This window comes from Scyliorhinus torazame, chromosome 7 (assembly GCF_047496885.1).
Source record: "Scyliorhinus torazame isolate Kashiwa2021f chromosome 7, sScyTor2.1, whole genome shotgun sequence".
NCBI lineage: Eukaryota > Metazoa > Chordata > Chondrichthyes > Carcharhiniformes > Scyliorhinidae > Scyliorhinus > Scyliorhinus torazame.
The window spans coordinates 12,358,102-12,380,429 of NC_092713.1; the positions used below are offsets into that span (position 1 = coordinate 12,358,102).

General features: G+C 44.3%; 1 protein-coding gene across 3 annotated transcripts in view; it reads left to right on the plus strand.

Moving 5' to 3' along the window:
• The first annotated feature begins 1,155 nt into the window (after positions 1–1,155).
• Positions 1,156–22,328, plus strand: part of ssx2ipa (synovial sarcoma, X breakpoint 2 interacting protein a) — a 70,619-nt gene continuing 49,446 nt past the window's right edge. For 2 of the 3 annotated variants that reach the window (XM_072510332.1, XM_072510333.1), the window contains exon 1: positions 1,156–1,734. The gene's annotated coding sequence lies outside the window, so the exon portion shown is untranslated. The remainder of the gene's footprint in view (positions 1,735–22,328) is intronic. The other variant, XM_072510329.1, reaches the window with a different exon arrangement.

The window sequence follows — 22,328 nt, forward strand, 5'->3', positions numbered from 1 at the left end:
GGTTTTGGAACAGGTCGACGAACTGCCCCCAAGTATCCAGGAAGCCTTCCTCTGACCCTCGGGTGGCGTACTTAATCTTCTCCAGGTGGAGAAATTCTGAGAGGTCAGCGAGCCGGTCTGCAGCCGTGGGCGGTGCTGCCGATCGCCAGACGAGCAGGATTCTCCGGCGTGCGATTAGGGAAGCGAAAGCAAGGGCGTTGGTCCCCTTCCCCATGTGTAACTCTGGCTGCTCCGATACCCCGACGATTACCACTATTGGGCATGGCTTCACCCTCACCCCCAGAACTCTGGACATTGCCTCGGAGAAGGCTGCCCAGAACCCAGCAAGTTTGGGGCAAGCCCAAAACATGTGCGGTTACTGTCCCTTTATGTAATCAGGGCCGGTTTAGCTCAGCAGGCTGGACGGTTGCTTCGAGATGCGGAGCGAGGCTAGCAGCGCGGGTTCAAGCCCCGTACCGGCCGAGGTCATTCATGAAGGCCCTGCCTCCTCAACTCTGTCCCTCGCCTGAGGCGTGGTGACCCTCGCCCGAGGCGTGGTGACCCTCAGGTTAAAGTTCAAAGGGGAAAGCAGCCAATGGTCATTAGTTTTTTACTTTGTATTTACTGGCAATGTCCCGGATTGAGGCCACTGCTTGATCAAATGCAAATAGGGTGGACCCATCATGGAGGGGGAGGAGCAATTAGGGAGGGGGCGGGACCATGAGCGTGGGGGCGGGACCATTAGAGAGGGCGGGGCTACTAGGGAGGGAGCGGGCCATTAGAGAGTGGGCGGGGCCATTAGAGAATGGGCGGGGCCATTAGAGAGGGGGCGGGGTCATTAGCGAGGGGGTGGGGCATTAGTGGGGGGGCCATTAGAGAGGGTACGAGGCCATTGAGGACAGGTTCGGGGGCACTTGGATTGAGGGCGGGGCTATCGGGAAGAGGGGCGGGACTATCGGCGCGGGGTGGCCGTTGGAGGGGAGGCGGAGCCAATAGGAACAGGGGCGTGGCCTTAGGTAGAGGGGACGTGTCCGCAGTGACCGGAGGCGTTGCCGCAGTGATCGGGGGCGTGGTCAGTGATCGGGGGCGTGGCCAACCAGCTCCGCCTCCCCCTCGCTAACGGCCCGATAGCCCCGCCCCTCTTACCGATTGCCCCGCCCTCAATCCAAGTGGTCTGCTTGGGTAGGCCAATCGGCCGCCGCTTTGGAATGAGGCGCCGGCGTCAACAGCTTCAAATATAAGCAGCCTTCAGCAGGCGGGGGGGCCTCTGCAGTCATGTTTACACCATGGGGGAGACGAATCAGAGGAATGGTATAAATTGTAGGGTGCAATTGGACGTGGAAGAACGCCGGTGACGCGACATGTGAGGGCGTTAACTGACTTTGGCTAGGCGGGCTGGAGTAGGCCCAGTTGCCATGGTGTCCGATTGAGCGGCGCGCGCAGCCTGTGGAGACCTCACCGTGGTGCCAGTGCGCAGGCGCGTTGCCGGACCCGGCTGGAAGCCACTCGGTTGTTACTTTCAGCAAGTTACATGGTCCTCACTGAGTAGCACTTTATTCCACCCTGCACAGAGACACATCCCCTCTTTTATCTGGTTGCTTGAATCGCTTGACAACCTACAAATTTTTAAGCCTGGCTGCGGAACCTGTTGCCCTCTTACGATTTGAACCCGTCTTATGTGGTTTTTTTTTCCAAACCCCCCACCTCTCCGCTGGTGATTTATGTTTTAATAAACCACTGATTTCTGCGAAAAGGGTAAGGAACTTTTTGTTTTATTCTATGTGTGTTCCGATATTTCCCTGACCTGATTCTGTGGAGGCGTGGTTCTCAACACAAGTGCAGCTTTCCTACCTAACTCGTCCACTTGGCGAGACCAACGCTAGAGGTGGTGAATACGATGCCATCGTCACGAATAAATCCAACAGGGAATGCAGTAGCAATCTCTTAACCCAGAGAATGGTCTGAGTCTGGAGCTCGCTACCATATCCTGTAATTTAGTTGAATAACAGGTGCATCCAAAGGCAAGCACAATGTGGGCAAGAAGGAAAATAATATCCTTATTTAAGGATATACCGATAGGGTTGTAAAATAGGACGGGAGGAGGTTTGAGTGAAGCTTAGTGGCATAGACCAAAATGAGAAAAAAACATATCTGTGATCTTTAAAATATTTCTGATGTTGGTGTCACTATATTAGATATGGATCTACTTGTTGACCATGTCACTGGATTTGATTTATTGTCACGTGTATTGCGGTACAGAGAAAAGTATTGTTCTGTGTACAGTCCATGCAGATCGTTCCATGCATAAAAAACATAGGACATGCATAAATATGCAATGTAAATACATAGGACAGGCATCGGGTGAAGCATACAGGAGTGTAGTGCTACTCAGTAGAGAAGATGTATACAGAGATCAGTTCAGTCCATAAGAGGTTCATTCAGGAGTTTGGTAACAGTGCGGAAGAAGCTGTTTTTTGAACCCGTTAGTAATGCGTGTTCTCAGACTTTTCTATCTCTTGCCTGATGAAAGAGATTGGAAGAGCGATGAATCAGTGAGGTAGTGAATTTATAATTAAAGATGCTCTGGTTTGAGGTTCTATATCAAAACTGTTTTGTGGGCAGCATTTATTAACTTCAACAAATGGAATGCATGAATTAATGTAGTAAGTTGCCAACAAGATGGGTTCAATTCCTGTACCGGCTGAGTTCTTCATGAATAACATTCTCAACCTTGTCCCTCGCCTGAGGTGTGGTGATCCAAGGGTTAAATCACCACCAGCTCTCGTCCTCAAAGGGGAAAGCAGCCTGTGATCATAGAATCATAGAACTTACACTGCAGAAGGAGGTCATTCGGCCCATTGAGTCTGCACCGGCCTTTGGAAAGAGCATGCCACATAAGCCTCCACCTTATCCCTGTAACCCCACCTAACCTTTTTGGACACTAAGGGCAATTTAGCATAGCCAATCCACCCAACATGCACATCTTGGGACTGTGGGAGGAAACCGTAGCACCCGGAGGAAACCCACGCGGACACGGGGAGAACATGCAAACTCCGCACAGACAGTGACCCAATCTGGGAATCAAACCTGGGAGCCTGGAGCTGTGAAGCAACAGTGCTAACCACTGTGCTACCGGTCGCTCTGTTCATCTGGGGCTCTGGTGACTTTACTTTGGGTGGCATGGTAGCGCAGTGGTTAGCACTGTTGCTTCACAGCGCCCAGGTTCTAATCCCGGCTTGGGTTACTGTGCGGAGTCTGCACGTTCTCCCTGTGTCTGCGTGGGTTTCCTCCGGACACTCCAGTTTCCTTGCACAAGTCCCGAAAGATGTGCTTGTTAGGTGAATTTGACGTTTTGAATTCTCCTTCTAGTGTACCGAACAGGCGTCATAGTGTGGCGACTAGGGGATATTCACTGCAACTTCATTGCAGTGTTAATGTAAGCCTACTTGTGACATTAATAAATATTATTATTATTACTACTTTGGTTGGTACAGAAAATTTCTAAAATGTAAATTTAATCCCAAATTTTGTTGCCAGCCTCTAACTCTCACCAAATCCTGTTCACCTCCTGCACCCACGGATTGGGAACTCTTCAATTTTAATACTTACTCTCTCCATGGCTCTGCCCTTTTTCTGTAACCTCTTCCGAGATCGCTGCACTATCGCTGCACTACTACAAATCTGGCCTCTTCCCTCATTCCTTTAAGCTGCCTAGACCCCAAGTTCTGGAATTCCCTCCCTAAACCTTTCTATTTCTTTACCTTTTTAAGAAAAAAAAACCTCTTGAAATCTACTCTATGGCTAAAACCTTTTGTCCATCAGTCATTGGTCAAAGTTTTGTTAATGCTCCTTGGAGTTGCATCATTGCTAAATGGATGGATTGTTTTATATCATTCGCATTGCTCCATGTTTTGATCTGGTCAATAGTTTGGCTTTACATTAGAGTTAAAAACAGAAAGAGTTTGATGTGAGAAGGAATAATTTAACAGTGGCTACTTGTTTGTCACTAAATGATCTTGGTTTCTTGAACGTTTATGGAATGTGGGCAATCGTTGCTTATCCCTTGTGTCCTTCAAATTAGTAGACCTTGGGGGAATTGCATTCGCCATGTTAGAAATTGAAATTGGAATCCCTGGGTTGTTCTAATGAGTATATGTTTATATTTCAAACAGCTGGTACAGTGGGCAGGCGTAGATGAAATTTAATGCATAATTTAGTGGTAATACTTTTTACGAGGAAGAATGGGAGATAGGACAAGAGTATAATTCTAAAAGGGGTGCACGAGCAGAGGAACCTGTCGGGTGTATATGCGCATATGTTAAAGGTGGCAGTGCAGGTTGAGAAAATGGTTAACATGACACATGGGATCCTGAATGTTATACATAGAGTCATAGAGATTTTTTTAAAAACAAGGTTGTCACATGATTTGAGCGCAGGACCGGCTGCATTTTTGCGAGCTCTGACCCCACTCGTCTTTTCACACTTTATTTTATCCGACTGCACATTCCATAATCATTTTTTGGGGGGATATTCCATAATTATCATTTTCTTGGATATATGTCTTGCGCTACATCACTGGATGATCATGGTCAGTATTTGGTGATGAAGCGCAGAGTTGAATCAGAGCAAATCCGATTGAGGTGGTTGGAGGTGGCTGGGATGGGGCCCAGTTTGCAGTGGCGGTTTTGCTGGTGTGCGAGCACATGCTTCAGCGGTGCTGTGTGTGTCAGGATGATGATTGTCTTTGTGAATGATGATCTGGATGATGATCTCAGCTCGGTGGTGCATGGTTTTGGTGTTCGCTTTGATGAACTGCAAAGTATCCTTGAGAGAATTTACGCCAGTGTACTCCGTATCTGATCTTTGAGGCCGTGGCCGGGATGAGACCCCGAGCAATGGTCTTGTGTTGTTCTGTCTGCAGTACTCGTTGTGAGGGTATTGAGGTGGCTGATCATGTTGAGTCATCATTCTCCCCCCCCCCCCGTGTTTCTGGCCATCAGAGCGGCAACTTAGTAAGTGAAGACGCTTTGTTCAGTGGAGCTTCTGAGAGATCCTGAATGTTGTTTGACGATCCTGTCAAGGCCTTGGCCTTTGCAAGCAACATGAGTGGTTGAGTGGCAGGCAACAGAAAGTAGGGATAATGGATGGTAGGCACTCATTGTTCCGATGTTACTAGTGGTGTCCCACAGGGATCTGTGTTAGGGCCTCAATTGTTCACATTATTTATTAATGACTTGGACAACGGCAGAGAAAGCCATTTATCCAAATTTTCTGATGACATAAAGTTAGGTGGCATTGTAGACCGTAGACTAGGTGAATAGTCAAAACTGTGGCAGATGGATTTCAATGTAACCATTTTGGACCAAAAGAATATATAGATCAGGGTACTTTCTGGATGGTATGAAGCTAAATTCACTGGCCGCCCAAAGAGATCTGGGGTTCAATTTATCACGGCTAATCCACATTGATCTTTAAAATGAGGCTAGGGTGGGGCCTGACCCTAGAAAGACTGCTTTCAGAAGGTCTTAAGAGTCTTAGACGTTTACAACATGAAAACAGGCCGTTCTGCCCAACTTGCTGGTGCAGACTCGATGGGCCGAATAGCCTCTTTCTGCACTGTGTAGGGATTCTATGATTTCTATTTGTTAAAATGAAAAACTTCAATAAAAATACAAGGAAGTTTCAAATGTTTTATAAGGCACTGCTTTGGCCTCCGTTGGAGTATTGTTGGATTCTGGGTTGGATTCTGCAAAATTTTAGGCAAGAAATTAAGGCTTTAGAGAGTGTGCATCAGAGTTTTTTACAGGAATGGAATCAGGGACTTCAGTTACGCAGATACTTTGGAGAAGCTGGGATTGTTCTAGGCGAGGGGAGATTTGATAGAGGCGTTCAAAATCACGAAGGGTCTCGGCAACCGATAAGAAGAAACTGTTTCCATTGGCAGAAAGATTGAGAACCAGAGGATACTGATTAAAGGTGATTTGCGAAAGAGCCACTGGCATTATGATGGAGAACATTTTAACACAGCTAGTGGTTAGGATCTGGGATGCATTGCTGTGGTGGAGGCAGATTCAATCATCGAGTATCTGAAGGGCAGCATCTTACAAGGCAATTTTGGAACGGGTGGGAGAGAAGATCATGCAGAGTTGCCCTTGCAGAGAGATTGCCTGCACACGGTGGGAGAATGGTCATCTGTGCTGAACCTATTCTATGATTGATTTCTGTTTGAAGAAGTGCAAGGTAACATAGAATCCCTATAGTGCTGAAGGAGGCCATTCAGTCTACCGTGTCTGCACCCACCCTCTGAAGGAGCACCCACCCAGGCCTATGCCCTCAACCCATCCCCGTAAGCTAGTAACGCCACCTAACCTTTTGGACACTAAGGTACAATTTATCACGGCTAATCCACCTAACCTGCACGTCTTTGGTCTGTGGGAGAAAACCAGAGCACCCGGAGGAAACCCACACCGACACGGGGCAACGTGCAGGTTCCGCACAGACAGTGACCCAAGCCGGGAATCGAACCTGGGACCCTGGCGCTGTGAAGCAATTGTGATAACCACTATGCTATCGTGCTGCCCCAATAATAACCTTTTATTGTCACAAGTATGAAGTTACTGTGAAAAGCCCCCAGTGTCCACACAGACAGTCACCCAAGGCTGGAATTGAACTCCGGTCCATGGTGCTGTGAGGCAGCCGTGCTAACCACTGCCACTGTGGGTTGGTGCAGGCCTGATGTGCCCAATGGCCTCATTCTGCACTGTAGGGATTCTGCACTGTAGGGATTCTGCACTGTAGGGATTCTGCACTGTAGGGATTCTGCACTGTAGGGATTCTGCACTGTAGGGATTCTGCACTGTAGGGATTCTGCACTGTAGGGATTCTGCACTGTAGGGATTCTATGATTTTAAAATGGGAATGAGGCTAATAATTTTTTCCTGAGGTTCATGAGTCTTTGGAACTCTCTTCCTCAAAAGATGGAGGAATCAGAGCCTGAATATATTCAAGGCAGAGGCAAAAGGATTCTTTAACTAGGGGGGTGAAAGGTTACAAGTTGAGGTTCTCTAATCAGCCATGATCTTATTAAATGGCAGAGCAGACTAGAGGGGCTGAATGGCCGACTCCTACTCCTCGTTTGTATCAATGTCATGTTTTCCTGTAGACTACATGAGACTGTCATACCAAAATATATTTTTATCAAAATAATATTCAGCTGGAATACTGTGCAATAATTAATTATTTTAATTGTGAAGAAAACCTAGAATTCTCACTGCCAAAGTGTTGGTAGATATCTTGTGAGTAATGGCAAAAGCACCATAAAATATTTTCTGAATAAAGAAACATTGCTATTGAAGCTTGATGCTCAGTTATCAGGACACAAATAACTGGTTTGCTGGTCCATTCTCCATGGCAACATGTCAATGAACCAGAGTCCACTTGCCAACCAATCAGCTTATCTCATGCAGTATAAATTTGTTGTTTATTTTAAAATGTGGTACTCCAGGATGCAAATGGCATTTAGAACCATAGAATTGCAACAGAGTGGAAGGATGCAATTCAGCCCACAGCCCAAGGATATGCAGGTTATGTGGATTGGCTATGCTAAATTTACAGGGATGGGGTGGGAGGTTGGGCCTAGGTAGAGTGCTCTTTTAGGGGGCTGGTGTAGATTCAGTGGGCCGAATGGCCGCCTCCTGCACTGTAGGGATTCTATTCTATGATTCAACAGTGTATCGTATTTCCCACTAATATTCTAGGATTGTACTACCAAGCTGCTATTCATAATGAAAAAATAGTCATATCCAATTAAGTGAATACTGTAACTACTTTTTCTAAACAGTTAGTATATTTAATAAAACTGAAGATTGGGCATGCAGGTACCGCAGACGATGAGGAAAGCTAATGGCATGCTGGCCTTCTTAGCGAGGGGATTTGAGTATAGGAGTAGGGATGTTTTTCTGCAGTTATACAGGGCCTTGGTGAGGCCACACCTTGAGTATTGCGTGCAGTTTAGGTCTCCTAGTTTGAGGAAGGACATTCCTGCTATTGAGGGTGTCCAGCGAAGGTTCACCAGACTAATTCCTGGGATGGCAGGACTGACATATGGAGAAAGACTGGATCAACTGGGCTTGTACTCACTGGAGTTTAGAAGAATGAGAAGATCTCATAGAAACATATAAAATCCTGATGGGACTGGACAGGCTAGATGCGGGACGAATGTTCCTGATGTTGGGGACATCCAGAACTAGGGGTCACAGCCTAAGGATAAGGGGTCAGCCATTCAGGACTGAGATGAGGAAGAACTTCTTCTCTCAGAGAGCTGTGACCTTGTGGAATTCTCTCCCACAGAAAGCTGTTGGGGTCAGTTCGTTGGATATATTCAAGAGGGAGCTGGACACGGCCCTTGCGGCTAAAGGGATCAAGGGGTATGGAAAGAAAGCGAGAGTGGGATACTGAATTTGCATGACCAGCCATGATCATATTGAATGTTGGTGCAGGCTTGAAGGGCCAAATGGCCTACTCCTGCACCTATTTTCTATGTTTTTTAACAAACCCTCACCCACCATCTTAATCATTCATCGCCCCCACTACCAAAACACTCTGACAGCTGTGTGCACCATCTATAAAATGTACTGCAGCAAACTCCCCAAGGCTGCTTCAACAGCACTTTCCAAACCCACACTGAACCTGTCGAGAAGGATTAGGGCTGCAGACACATGGGAACACCACCTGTAGGTTCACTTCTTTGTCACACGCCGTTCTGATTTGGGCCATAATCGGCATTCCTTCTCTGTTGCTGGGTCAAATACTTGGAACTCTCTCTTCCTAACAGTGGGTGGTGTCCAGGAACACACTTCCTAACAGTGGGTGGTGTATCGTTACCACACAGATTGCCGTGGCTCACCGTCTCCTTCTCAAGGGTATTAGGCAATACATGCCAGCCTTGTCAACAACTCCTCATTCCTTGAATGAATAGAAACAATTTTCTGAAAAGTTTCGAAGCTAGATTGACAACCCAGCTGACTGATCTTCTGAAATGCTAGGTATTCTTAACTCCAATGATGGGAAGGTCAACCACTTCTAATTATTCCAAACAATTGGTTTGATTTTTTTTTTTGTTGAAAGCCTCATCTTAATTTCTCAAATTATTTCAGAACATTGATTTTCAAATAGGGTTCCCTGTGGTGTTTTCAAAATACTGGATGGAGTCCACAGTTCAGCAGATTTGTTAGTCTGCCCAACGGGCACAAGGTCTGATACCGGTACTGTTTTTTAAAAAAATGGTCAAAGCAGAGACAACATTTAGAATTTGTATTTTCATTTTCCTCCACTTGTCGACTTGTCTTGATCAATTATGTGTATATAACTGATGCTGTCTCTTAGAAGTTAGAACAAAGGGACTTTGGTAATGTTAATATTAAGTGGATCCATCAAAGGAAAAAAAATGAAACACTTTTATGTTAAATATAATTTTTCATGTTGAACTGCAATGTCAGCAATTATATTGAACGGATCAGCTGCAGCAACCAAGACCGATGACAGTGTTTTGGAACTGTCAAAGCAGTGGGATTTGTTGTTGAATCAGTTGAAGAATAAATCAAAGTGAAGACTTTGGCCAGCTTTTGCCGTTACTGCAATGCATAAGTATTGACATTGGAAGGCACTTACTGGATTATGACATTAGCAATGCTGCCACTGTTAAACTGGCATTTCAATTTAAAATTAAGTCATTGGCATTTCTGAAGTTAGCTACTTTGACAGCAATCTCGAGCAGTCGTTTGGTATGGCATATTGTGCAAAGTTGCTCTTGACAAAGAAACCCATTGTTTTTCCTATCAACAGATAAGTAGTATATAGCCAGTGCAACAAAGTGACTGGCGTCACTGACAAATCTTTCTTACAAGGTAGAAAGAAACACTTGGCATGGTTTCCCATGATGGCATTTTTTCTCCTAGAATTCTGGTTATTGTTTTAACTTGAGAGGCCTTGGGTATTTTGCTCACTCCTTCACCTAGGTAATGGCACGGTGGCACAATGGTTAGCACTGCTGTCTCACAGCGCCAGGGACCCGGGTTCAATTCTGACCTTTAAGTAACTGTGTGGAGTTTGCACTTTCTCCCTGTGTCTGTGTGGGTTTCTTCCCACAGTCCAAAGATATGCAGGTTGGCTGGATTGGACATGATAACATTGTTCCTTAGTCCAGGGATGTGCAGGTTAGGTATGGTTACGAGGGTAGGGTGGGGAAGTGGGCCTAGGTAGGGTACAAATTTGATGGGTCAAATGGCTTCCTTCTGCACTGCAGGGATTCTATGATAATATTACTAGAAACTTTACTAGAAACTTAAAGCCCAAGCTTATCAGGCCCAGTGCGCTACTTCCTTGAATCTGGTTTATGAGAGTGATGCCAAACACGGACTGATGCAGCTTTCCTTATCTCTGGTATGAAAATATTTCTCGGTACTGTGGGAGAATGAAGTGACCCTGCAGTAAACTTGCGCAAGATGGAAACAGGAGTAGGGTACTCACCTCTTTGAGCCTTTTTCATATTCAATTGGCTAATGCCTCTACTCCTTTTGATTCATATCCTATGATGCCCTTGCCTCTCCAAATTTTACTGAATATTTTAACTGACCTAGCATTTAGTCTTTTTGCAGGAGGAATTCCAATTTGTATGAAAAACAGCTCATTTGCAATTCTAAATGACTGAGCTCTAATTTTAAGCTTTGTACCGTAAATTCCCTCCTAGGATTCTAGATTCCACCCTTCCCATTTGAGGGAATAGTTTCTCCTTATCTATCCTATAAAATTTTATTATTTTAACCTTGATTTTTAAATTCTCCTTCAGTCTCTTCTATGCCAGTGAATACAAATCAAGATTACGCACTTTAATCCTTTAAGGCCTAATGTCATTCTGATGAATCTGCAGTGTACATATTCCAAGACCAGTGCATCATTCCTGAGTTTTTTTTTCTTTATTATTTCATGATGTGTGGGCATCACAGGCAAGGTCAGCATTTGATGCCCATCACTCATTGCCCTTGGACTGAGCTAGGCCCCTTCAAATAAAATAAATTTAGAGTACCCAATTCTTTTTTTTTCCAATTAAGGGGCAATTTAGCATGGCCAATCTATCGACCTGCACATCTTTGGGTTATGGGGACGAGACCCACGCAAACATGAGGAGAATGTGCAAACTCCACATGGACAGTGACCTAGGCCCAAGATTCGAACCCGGGATCCTCAGTGCCGTGAGGCAGCAGTGCTAACCACTGCGCCGCCATGCCGCCCACAACTTCAGAGGGCAGTTAAGAGTCCACCACATCACTGTGCATCTAGAATCACATGGGTCAGACCAGGCAACGATGGTAGATATCCTTCCTTTTCACAACAATTGATAGTTTCATGGTCACTATTACAGAGACTAGCTTTCAATGTCATGTTTTGGTAATTGAATTTAATTCCACCAGCTGCTGTAGTAAGATTTGAACCCATGGGCTTGTGAGTTGCACTCCAATAATATTACCATTACATCACCATCTTCCCAGGAGATGCCCAAAGCTTAACAGGACGTGGGTTGCTGAAGACTCCGTACAGCTGGAAGCAGCACTTGCTGACTTGGGAATTGCAACTGCCTTTAGTAAAAAAGCAACTTTCCATTATCCTTTTTGATTACTTTTTGTACCTTGCACTAGATTCTGGTGATTTGTGCGCAGAACCCCAAATCACTTTCACTTTGCTTGTCCACCATTCCTAATCTCTCACCGTTGAGAAAATATTCTTAGTTTTCTTTTTCAGATCCAATATGGATGACTTTACATTCTTTGTTTGGACTCCATCCATCCAGTGTTACCGGTCACTTTGTTTGTGTGTTCCTTCCAGCTCCCATCTGCACAATTTATTATGCCTACTAACAGCCCTATACCTTCGCCCAAGTTATTAATATATATGGTTGAAAACTGAAGCGAACCCTGATAACGTAACTTGTAACACCCTGTCTGTTAGAGAATATGGTAAATGTTTTTGATGCATTAAATTTTGAAAAGCTGCTTTGACCTCTACATTTGTTTCACCTTATTATTGTAGTTCTGTTTGAGGCCACTTGAAAGCTCAAACACCTGTTAGACATCTTTCGACACAGGCACATGAATCACCAAACAAAACTTGTGCATGTACATTGCTGTCGAGGCCTTCTGGATCACTGCAATTTCATCACGCTCTTCATTCTTGCAGCATTTGCTTCTATATTTACATATATCGAATTATGCCAAGTCTTTCTAATCTACAGCAATGATTTTATTGCTGTCTGTACTTAATCATGTAATGAATATTTATTATTGTTTGAATAATTAAACTTGTAAAATTAAAATAGTCTATTTTAGACTCTATGTAGGTCATTGAAGACTGGATAATGAACAGAATTTAAGGCAAGATGGGATGTGTGCAGGTTTTGGACATGTTTGAGTTAATGGAGGTGGAAAGAGGTCAGCAAAGGGAGGATTGAAGTAATGGTAGGATGTGACTGAAGATTGCAGCTGTGATGGAACAAGAGGCAAATCTGGGTCTGGTTTAGCACCATGAGCTAAACAGCTGGCTTGTAAATGCAGAACAAAGCCAGCAGCGTGGGTTCAATTTCTGTACCGGCCTCCCCGAACAGGCGCCGGAATGTGGCGGCTAGGGGCTTTTTACAGTAACTTCATTGAAGCCTACTTGTGACATAAGTGAGTATTATTATTCCCTTTTTAGTGCTGGAAAGGAAGTAGTGTCTGAAACTAAGCTTGGTTGCATACGATACCAAGACTGAGCCATTTGGTGGAGCCTCCAAGGGAGGGGAAAGGATGAAATCAATGATAATAGATCAGTTTGTGATGGGGAGCTGTAGACAAATCATTTCCATCTTCCTGGTATTAAAGCTGGAAGGAGCTGAGACTCATCCAAGATCAAATGTCTGCTGAGCAAATTGACGGAACCTAGACAGCTGCGGGAAGTGGGTAGATGAAATGTTATTGATGAAAATTGTTCTAGTTCAACTTTGGAAAGTAACAGCGTGACAGTGTGATTTGTTACTCTGGCTGTCACTTTCCTGATGCTGCAAGTGGCAGAACTTTAGGGAAGTTGACAGAGGTCATGATACATTTGAGGATTGGGGGAAGAAACGGAAATTAGAGTTGCTGCAGTAATTGGTGATGCTTGAAGAATGAACATTGTATGTTCATGAATCATAATGGTGCTTGAAGGAAGGGATCCATTGACATTACCAGTTCGCGTGGTGGCCATGGGGGAGGAGATGAGTAGAAAGGAGTTGAATGCAATAGGGATTTGGGGAGGAATAACTGGATTGTGTAGGTGAGATGAATTTGGAGTGAGTAGGATATGGAAGCTGTTAATTAGCGGTTTGGGGATTACTTTGGTATGGCTGGATCCTTGAAGCAAAGGATTGGGGAGGGCACTGAGGTACTTGCATTAAGAAATCCTCAAGTTCCTCGTTAAGACTTCTGAGCACCCAGTGATGGCTGCATGCTTTCATTTGAACTGGAATGTCAGTTTTAGTCATTATCTTTATTCTCTTTTTAAAGATTGTAAAGCAGTCCAAATGTTGTTTTATAAACAATCTATGCACCAAGCCTTGATTCATAGCATCAGATGAGTGGTTTGTGTGAGTTGTGGTTCTGTATTGCAGTACACAGTAGCTTTTAGCCTCGGCAAGACTCTAGAATAAAGCCATTAGGTCATATTTTTAAACTTTTCTTTTAAAGGAGTCAACAGGGCGTAATGGGAATTGGTGGCTTGGGATAATCAGCAGCTAGTTGGACAGGCACAGCTTGCTTTCCCTTCAGGCGAGTGAATCATGCACTTGATGTCACTTGGTAATTCATATTTGATAAACAAGTACTGTTTATCTTTTAAAAAGTAACTCCCTTGGTTGGGTTGCCATCTTTTAACTGACACTAGGTATTCATTTTTTGTACGAGCAACTTGTCATTTTTCTTGGGAAGGAGGGAAGGTTTGAGTGTCATCCTGTGTGTGGGTGGTGTGTTTATGTGGATGGGTGTGGTGTGTGAGAGGGAGAAGAGAGACTTATTTATGTTTGGCTGATTAAATATCCCTCACATTTCTGGTTATTTGCCTTGCCCTGATTTTGTATGTACATGGCCATCTTTGGCTCCACAAAGATATGTCACGTAACTTGGGGAATATACAGGAAGAAGCAAAGAATAATGTATGTTGCAAAGTAATACTATACTTGTATTTTGCAGTTGGCATAAAGCTCAAGGATTTTCTGTAGTCTCACCTGCAAAATCAAACGTTATTACCTTGTACTGAGATTTATGCATGTATCATGTGATTAGCAAGAGTCATAAAATTCTGTATCAGTACTAATTGTTTTAGCATGCATTGTAACGACTGGGGGAGGTGAGGATTTGTTGTAGCTTTTCTTGGGCACCTGTTGAGGAATTTTCTTGGAATAAGTAAAGTGCTTTGGTCTCGGTCAAGTTAATAAATGTTTGAGAAACATATTTTAAATTTATGAGCTTTAATTGAACAGGGAAGTGTTTGCAATGTGAATAGCTTATTATTTAGAATCATCATAATCTCTGCAAAGAGGAGGAGCTGATTGCTGTTGGATAGACTCCAAGCAAAAGCAGTAATGACAAATGGATTGAGATACAGGGAACATTGGACACAGACGTAGAAAAGGTTTAAGGGGGGATTTAATAGTGGTTATTAAAATTGTCATGCATCTGAATGATGAAAAGGGACTTTTCTTTGATCACAGACATGGGGACCATCAATTTTAAAATTACCAAATGAAGAGAAATGTTTGAACTTGTATGCTGTCATAGAAAATGTTTGAGGCAGAGACCACTGCATCTTTTATGGGAAAATTGGAAAATATTTACACAGAAAATATATGGGTTAGTTCAGAATGTTTGAACAAAGAGCCGGCAGCTACGATGGGCTAAATGGCCACCTTCTGTGTTGTTGCACCTCCTAATTACTGTTGCCTTCTGTAACTTGTCTTTCATTGACTTGGAGATTTGTCAGTTTCAAATTCCTAGGGGTGCACATCTCCAAAAATCTGTCCTGGTCCACCCACGTCGACGCTATCACCAAGAAAGCACAACAGCGCCTATACTTCCTCAGGAAACTAAGGAAATTCGGCATGTCCACATTAACCCTTACCAACTTTTACAGATGCACCATAGAAAGCATCCTATCGGGCTGCATCACAGCCTGGTATGGCAACTGCTCGGCCCAGGACCGCAAGAAACTTCAGAGAGTCGTGAACACCGCCCAGTCCATCACACGAACCTGCCTCCCATCCATTGACTCCATCTACACCTCCCGCTGCCTGGGGAAAGCGGGCAGTATAATCAAAGATCCCTCCCACCCAGCTTAGTCACTCTTCCAACTTCTTCCATCGGGCAGGAGATACAGAAGTCTGCGAACACGCACGAACAGACTCAAAAACAGCTTCTTCCCCACTGTCACCAGACTCCTAAATGACCCTCTTATGGACTGACCTCATTAACACTACACCCTGTATGCTTCATCCGATGCCAGTGCTTATGTAGTTACATTGTATATGTTGTGTTGCCCTATTATGTATTTTCTTTTATTCCCTTTTCTTCTCATGTACAATCCTTTTTCTCACATTGCGTTTACTCCTTTTGCAAATCACTTCAAATACGTGCCCTCCCATTCTCGATTCTTTTTTGAGTGGGAGGTTACTCCTTCTCTACCCTGTTCAGCCCCCTCATTATTTTGAACATCTCATTAAATCTCCTCTTTGCCTTCACCTCTCCAAAGAGAATAGTCCCAAACTTTGCAATCTATCCTCATAACTGAAGTTTCTCATCCCTGGAACTATTCTTGTCAACCTCTTCTGCACTCTCTCCAGTGTGTTCACATCCTTCCTGAAGTGTGGTGCCCAGACCTTTTTACTACACTCCAGCTAGTGTCTTGCGTAAGTTCAACGTAATCTCCTTGTACTTGTACTCTACGCCCATATTAATAAAGCTTAGGATATTGAATGCTTTAAACTACTCTCCACCTGTCCTGCCACCTTTAATGACCTATACACCCAGGTCCCTCTGTACCTGCACCCTCTTTAGAGTTGTGCCTCTCATTTTATATTGCCCCTCCAATGCTGGAAAAGTGTGCGGCAGAAAGAACAGAACTTCACATCTGCCCACTCCACTAATTTGTCTGTGGCCCTCAATTTCCACAATGGCCTTCTCACAGTGTACAAAGTTTTGTATCATCCACAAACTTTGAAGTTTCCCCCTACGGACCAAGATCTAGATCTTTAATGTATATTAGGAAAAGCAGGGGTACCAATATTGACCCCTGGGAACTCCACTACAAACCTTCCTCCAGCCCCAAAACACCCATTAACCATTACTCGGTGTTTCCTATTACCCAGTCAATTTTATATCCCATGAGCTGTAACATTTCTCTCCAGTATGTTGTGCGGCACTGTATTGAATGATTTTTGGAAATCCATGTACACCACATGAACAGCATTATTGACCCTTTCTGTTATCTATTCAAAAAACTCCAGAAAGTTAGTTGAACATTATTTTCCCTTAAGAAATCCATACTGGCTCTTCCTAATCAACTCACACTTTTCCATGTGACTATTTAATTTTATCCCGAATAATGGTTTCTAGAACTTCCCCACCATTGATGTTAAACTGACTGGACTGTAATTACTTGGTTATCCTTTGTGATGAATGTAGGAATTTCGGATATGTTTTGCATGTATTTGGTGCAGTAAGGGTTAAAAGCCTGGGTTAGTCTGGGCGGCACGGTAGCACAGTGGTTAGCACTGTTGCTTCACAGCGCCAGGGCCCCAGGTTTGATTCCCGGCTTGGGTCACTGTCTGTGCGGCGTCTGCACATTCTCCCCGTGTCTGCGTGGGTTTCCTCCGAGTGCTCCGTTTTTCCTCCCACAAGTCCCAAAATACTTGCTTGTTAAGTGAAAAGGACATTCTGAATTCTCCATCGGTGTAACCAAGTGTGGCGACTAGGGGATTTTCACAGTAACTCCCGTCCATTGTATGCCTATGACTCCTGCAGTCATGTTTTTAAGCAATTTTCGATTGAAAGGTTCTGGGAGCCAGAAGTGCAATTAAGGCATCCTAAAAACTTGGCCGATTGGAGTTTTGTTTGGATTAAGGTGGTTCCCTATGGAGTTAGTTAGTTAGATTGTGTTTCAGCTTGGTAAGATGGAATTAATGGGAGGAACTAAGTGTACCAAGCATTTTATAGAAAAGCAGTTTAGTTGAGTTTTAGATTGGAATGTGAGCAGAAGTCAAAGCATCTGCCGTCAGTTCAATTAAAGATATGTCTGCAGATCGGTTAGCAATTTCTTTCCAAGCAGTTCAGAATTGACTGAGAAGCTGAGCTGAAAGATGCTGCGAAGCAGCTTCTGAAGAAGTACAGCTGGAGTATCTGCATTGTCTGACCAGGTTTAAATAAAAAAAAAATAGGGGGCGATTCTCCGATATGGAGGCCAAATGTTCACGCCATCGCGTTTCACGACGGCGCGAACAGGGCCCTGGCACGCTGTGGGGGCCACGCTGGAGAGGTTGACGCCGCTCCTGCGTCCATACACGGTGCCAAATGGGCGCTGCGCCAACCCACGCATGCGCAGTTGGGGCAGCCTGGGCCAGACCCCATCAGAGGCCACCCTGGTGAAGGAGCCCCCTTCCCTCCCCCACAGGCCTCTCCCCTGCCCCCCCCCCCACAGAGTTCCCGCCGGCAGCGACCAGGGGTGGATGGCGCCGGTGGGAACCTGTCTTGTCGTAGCGGCCATTCGGGACGGAGAATCGCTGCTCGCCGGTTCTCCGAGCGGCCCCCGGTACAAATCGTGCGCCGCTGGTTTCCGGGGGGTGGGAGAATCGCGTGCAGGGGTCGGAGCGACGTGGCGCGATTCGCGCGACGCCCCGGCGATTCTCCCACCCGGCGTTGGGGGGGAGGAGGGGGGGGGGGGGGAGAATAGCGCCCATAATCTGTATTGTCACAAGTCGGCTTGCATTAACATGGCAATGAAGTTACTGTGAAAAACCCCTAAGTCTATCTCTTAAACAAGAGATGTCTGTACAACAGGTATTCTTGTGTTTCACTTCCACCGATGCTGCCAGCCCTGCTGAGTTTATCAAGCATCTTCCGTTTTTATTAATATTTAGAATTGGCTGGGAGAAACTACAGGGTTTACAGTTAAGACTGCTTGTCTCAGAGTATATGAGACGTAAATAGAAATTAGTGATTTTTATTGCTGGCTCAGAATATTGGGGGAGAGGATGCAGTGACCCAGTGGAGCAGATTACCAACATTACTGTAGAATCGGTGCCAGTTTAGTTCTGTTGAATTCTGCTCTATTTGCTGAGTTTAGCACTTATCCCCATTGTGCTCGGCACTGCTTACCTAGTGAAGCTGAAGCTATTTGTTGAATTTGGTTGAGGTGTGGGGAGGGGACTGGCGATTGTCACTAGTGGTCGGCATGTTGTGTGATATAATAACTGAAATTTGCCATAGTCCCAGAGGACCGTAGGCTGCTCTCCCATTTGTGTGAGAGAGAGCTGACTGGTGGTGATTTAACCTGAGGATCACCACACTTGGGCGAGGAGCAAGGTTGAGAAAGCGGGGCCTTCATGAATAACCTCAGCCAATACGGCAATTTAACCCGTGCTGTTGGCATCACTTTGCATCACAGACCAGCCGTCCAGCCAACTGAACTAACCAACCTCCTGATATGATAACCAGCATCAGGTGGTTTCTGTTATAAACCTGTCTCCACAACAAAACTGTCACACTTTTTTGATTTAGGGGAGTCCAAAACTAGGGGCCATGAATACGAGATGATCACTAATAGATTTAATGAGCAATCCAGGAGAAAATGTTTACCCAGTGGAGCGAATGTGAAACTTTCTAACGCATGCAGTGGTTGAGGCAAGTAGTAGAGATGCATTTAAGGGGAAACTAGATAAATGCATGAAGAAAAAGGGCTAGTAGGTTATGCTGTGAGGGTTAGATAAGAAGATGGAATGGGAGGAGGCCACTGGTTTAGGCCCTGTTGGGCTGTGGTATGTTTCTGTGCTGTCATTTCAAAACACTGAAGGGATACAGTCTCATGTAGACGATGCCTTTGTCAATTAATGCATGCTTTGATATTGTAGTGGCAGGCAATTTAATAAATATCTAAATGTATTTATTTTTATGACCCCCAGCAACACCGTCCTGTATTTAAAATTATGTTTGTCAACTAACCTTCTCAGTAAAATTGAGAACATGTCTCATGATTTTGGTGTTTCCCAGGGTTTAGTACTGTGCACCGTGTGCTACTTTCTCATCTCTCCACCATCACAAAGTGTCACAAGTTACATAATTATAATTCTACCTGTTAAACAAAAGTCAACTGCTGGTCCTTCATCCCACTGCTCATTCTCCTTGTTCTTCCAATTTGGATTAAATCTTTTAAACAAGTAGTTGACGATAAAAGCAGATTTAGATTTTATACAGAGATATTAAAGATGAACTAAAATACACTACATCTTCAACCACAACTTTACAGATATATACAGCTTCGTAAGGATAACCGTTACAAAATCTATCTTGTAGTCTAATATTCATGGTACAGCCCGTGTAAACGAATAGGCAAACTGTGGTCAGGCACACCATACTCAAGTCAAGAGACCGATGCCTCACAGAATAAATGCTATAGATCTGCTTGTCACACTGAGTCAACTGGTCTCATTGAAATTCTGTCTTTCATATGAGGGTTTCCAATCTCTATTCTTGAAGAACATGCCTTGGAATCTGCTCCCAAATTACGCTTTCTTTTGGATGTCTTCATCAAGGATTCACCTCCATGGTTTCAACCTCTTTCCAGTGTTCCTCTACTCTGGAGTGCCATGTGTTTTCAAGCTTCACTTTCTGCACAAGCTTTCAGATACCCAACTATGGCAACAGAACGCTGCTGCACAGGCCAATAGTCAGGAGTCCCCAGCCTTTTGTGATCTCCACTGAACACTTGGCTTTTCGCAAGCCCATGTTATTCCAGGTCTGCAGCCCCTGTCTTTTAACTTGGAGCCTATGTCTAGCGTTCTCTCTCGCACGCGCTCTTGCAGGATCCCTTTGCACTGTTCTGGCAGTTTCTGAACTGAAACTGTTTTGCTGTTTCTGTGGGGCCTTGTGTTACTAAGCAACACAATTTTCTGACTTAAACCCATTAAAACTCAGGCATCTTTTAAAGTGGAACTAAGTGCCTTAATGGGGTGGCACGATGGTTAGCACGGCTGCCTCAAAGCACCAGGGTCCCGAGTGTAATTCTGATCTTAGTGACTGTGTATTTTGCACGTTCTCACTGTGTCTGCGTGGGTTTCCTCCCACAGTCCAAAGGGCGACATGGTAACACAGCCGTTAGCACTGCTTCACAGTTCTGATTTTAATCCCAATTATGATCAGTTAAAAACCTTGGTGCAGGTTAACTATATGAAGAGCCTAATTTATGGGATAGAGGGGAAGAAAGTGCCATGATTGTTGGGATCAGTAACAAGCAAGTAATTTTTTGTCACCAATAAAATATGATGTCCACGGACATGGTGAGAGAGCTGAACAGCCCAGTGTCTCATTACACTGACTGTTGCCCATGCTGAACTGTCTTGGTTCCTGCTAAAACCAATAAATTATTTGAGAAGGCAAACTGAAACTGGTTATGCAGAATTCCCACAGCACCACACTGAATCTGGTTTGATAAATTGTAGCCAAAATTATGAAGGTGAACAGGGAATTTTTAAACTCTACCTGTACACAAATATTGCAGCATAGACAAATGATTGTGTAGAATTTTATTTAAATTGGATGAGGAATTTGCCTTCCAGATTTATTCAAAAATGAAATTCTGCCGTTAAACTCCCATTCTTTCCATTACCAATCCAATAACATGACCACTTCACGACCATAGTTTAATGTGTTTCCTTGGTATCCAGCTCAAAGCATTAGGACTCTGCAAATGTAGGTCAATAAAGAGTGTTTGGATGTCGAGAGATGATTAGCAGTGATTTGTATAAATGCAGATGTTATTAGGAAGGCACTGAATTCTTGATTCTGGGTAATACAATTTTTAGGTTTTGGTGTGTCTTGTTGGATTGGATTGGATTTGTTTATTGTCACGTGTACTGAGGTACAGTGAAAAGTATTTTTCTGTGAGCAGCTCAACAGATCATTAAGTACATGAGAAGAAAAGGGAATAAAGGAAAATACATAATAGGGCAACACAACATATACAATGTAACTACATAAGCACGGGCATCGGATGAAACATACAGGGTGTAGTGTTAATGAGGTCAGTCCATAAGAGGGTCATTTAGGAGTCTGGTGACAGTGGGGAAGAAGCTTTTTTTGAGTCTGTTCGTGCGTGTTCTCAGACTTCTGTATCTCCTGCCCGATGGAAGAAGCTGGAAGAGTGAGTAAGCCAGGTGGGAGGGATCTTTGATAATGCTGCCCGCTTTCCCCAGGCAGCGGGAGGTGTAGATGGAGTCAGTGGATGGGAGGCAGGTTCGTGTGATGGACTGGGCGGTGTTCACGACTCTCTGAAGTTTCTTGCGGTCCCGGGCTGAGCAGTTGCCATACCAGGCTGTGATGCAGCCCGATAGGATGCTTCCTATGGTGCATCTGTAAAAGTTGGTAAGGGTTAATGTGGACATGCCGAATTTCCTTAGTTTCCTGAGGAAGTATAGGCGCTGTTGTGCTTTCTTGGTGGTAGCGTCGACTTGGGTAGACCAGGACAGATTTTTGGAGATGTTTTGCACAATGGTGAAAACTGAAGTTGTGAATTTTACTTCTGGTGTTCCTTGAATGTGAAGACTCTTCTATGGTTATATTTAATAAATCTTTCCATCCAGATCAAGTTGTGATGCCAATGTCTCCCAGTTTCATTCTGGTGGGTGGCGAGAGCACAATGATTCTGACGGTTTGTATTAAGCTTTCTATCTGGACACTTTTTGCAAAGACACAACTATTCTTTGAATCCTACAACATTCCAGCAAATCCATTTGGTGAACAACTCTGTTTGCATAAGAGACTTGAATGAACAGCAGAAAGTTGGTTTACTTTCCATCTTGCTGTTTTGTTTATATTTTTGTCTTTGTCTTCAGGGAAAATGCAATGCTTGTATAAACTTTTCTCCTCTGATTAAAGGAATCACCATTATTTTGTTGTTTCCAATTCCCCGAGAGAGAGAGAAAGGGGCTATCTCCAGCCATTGTCAAATTTTGATGACGCAGGGTTAGTGTCATGGCAACTCTCCATTTAAGCTGTTACTTAACTCTTTCTTTGTCAAAA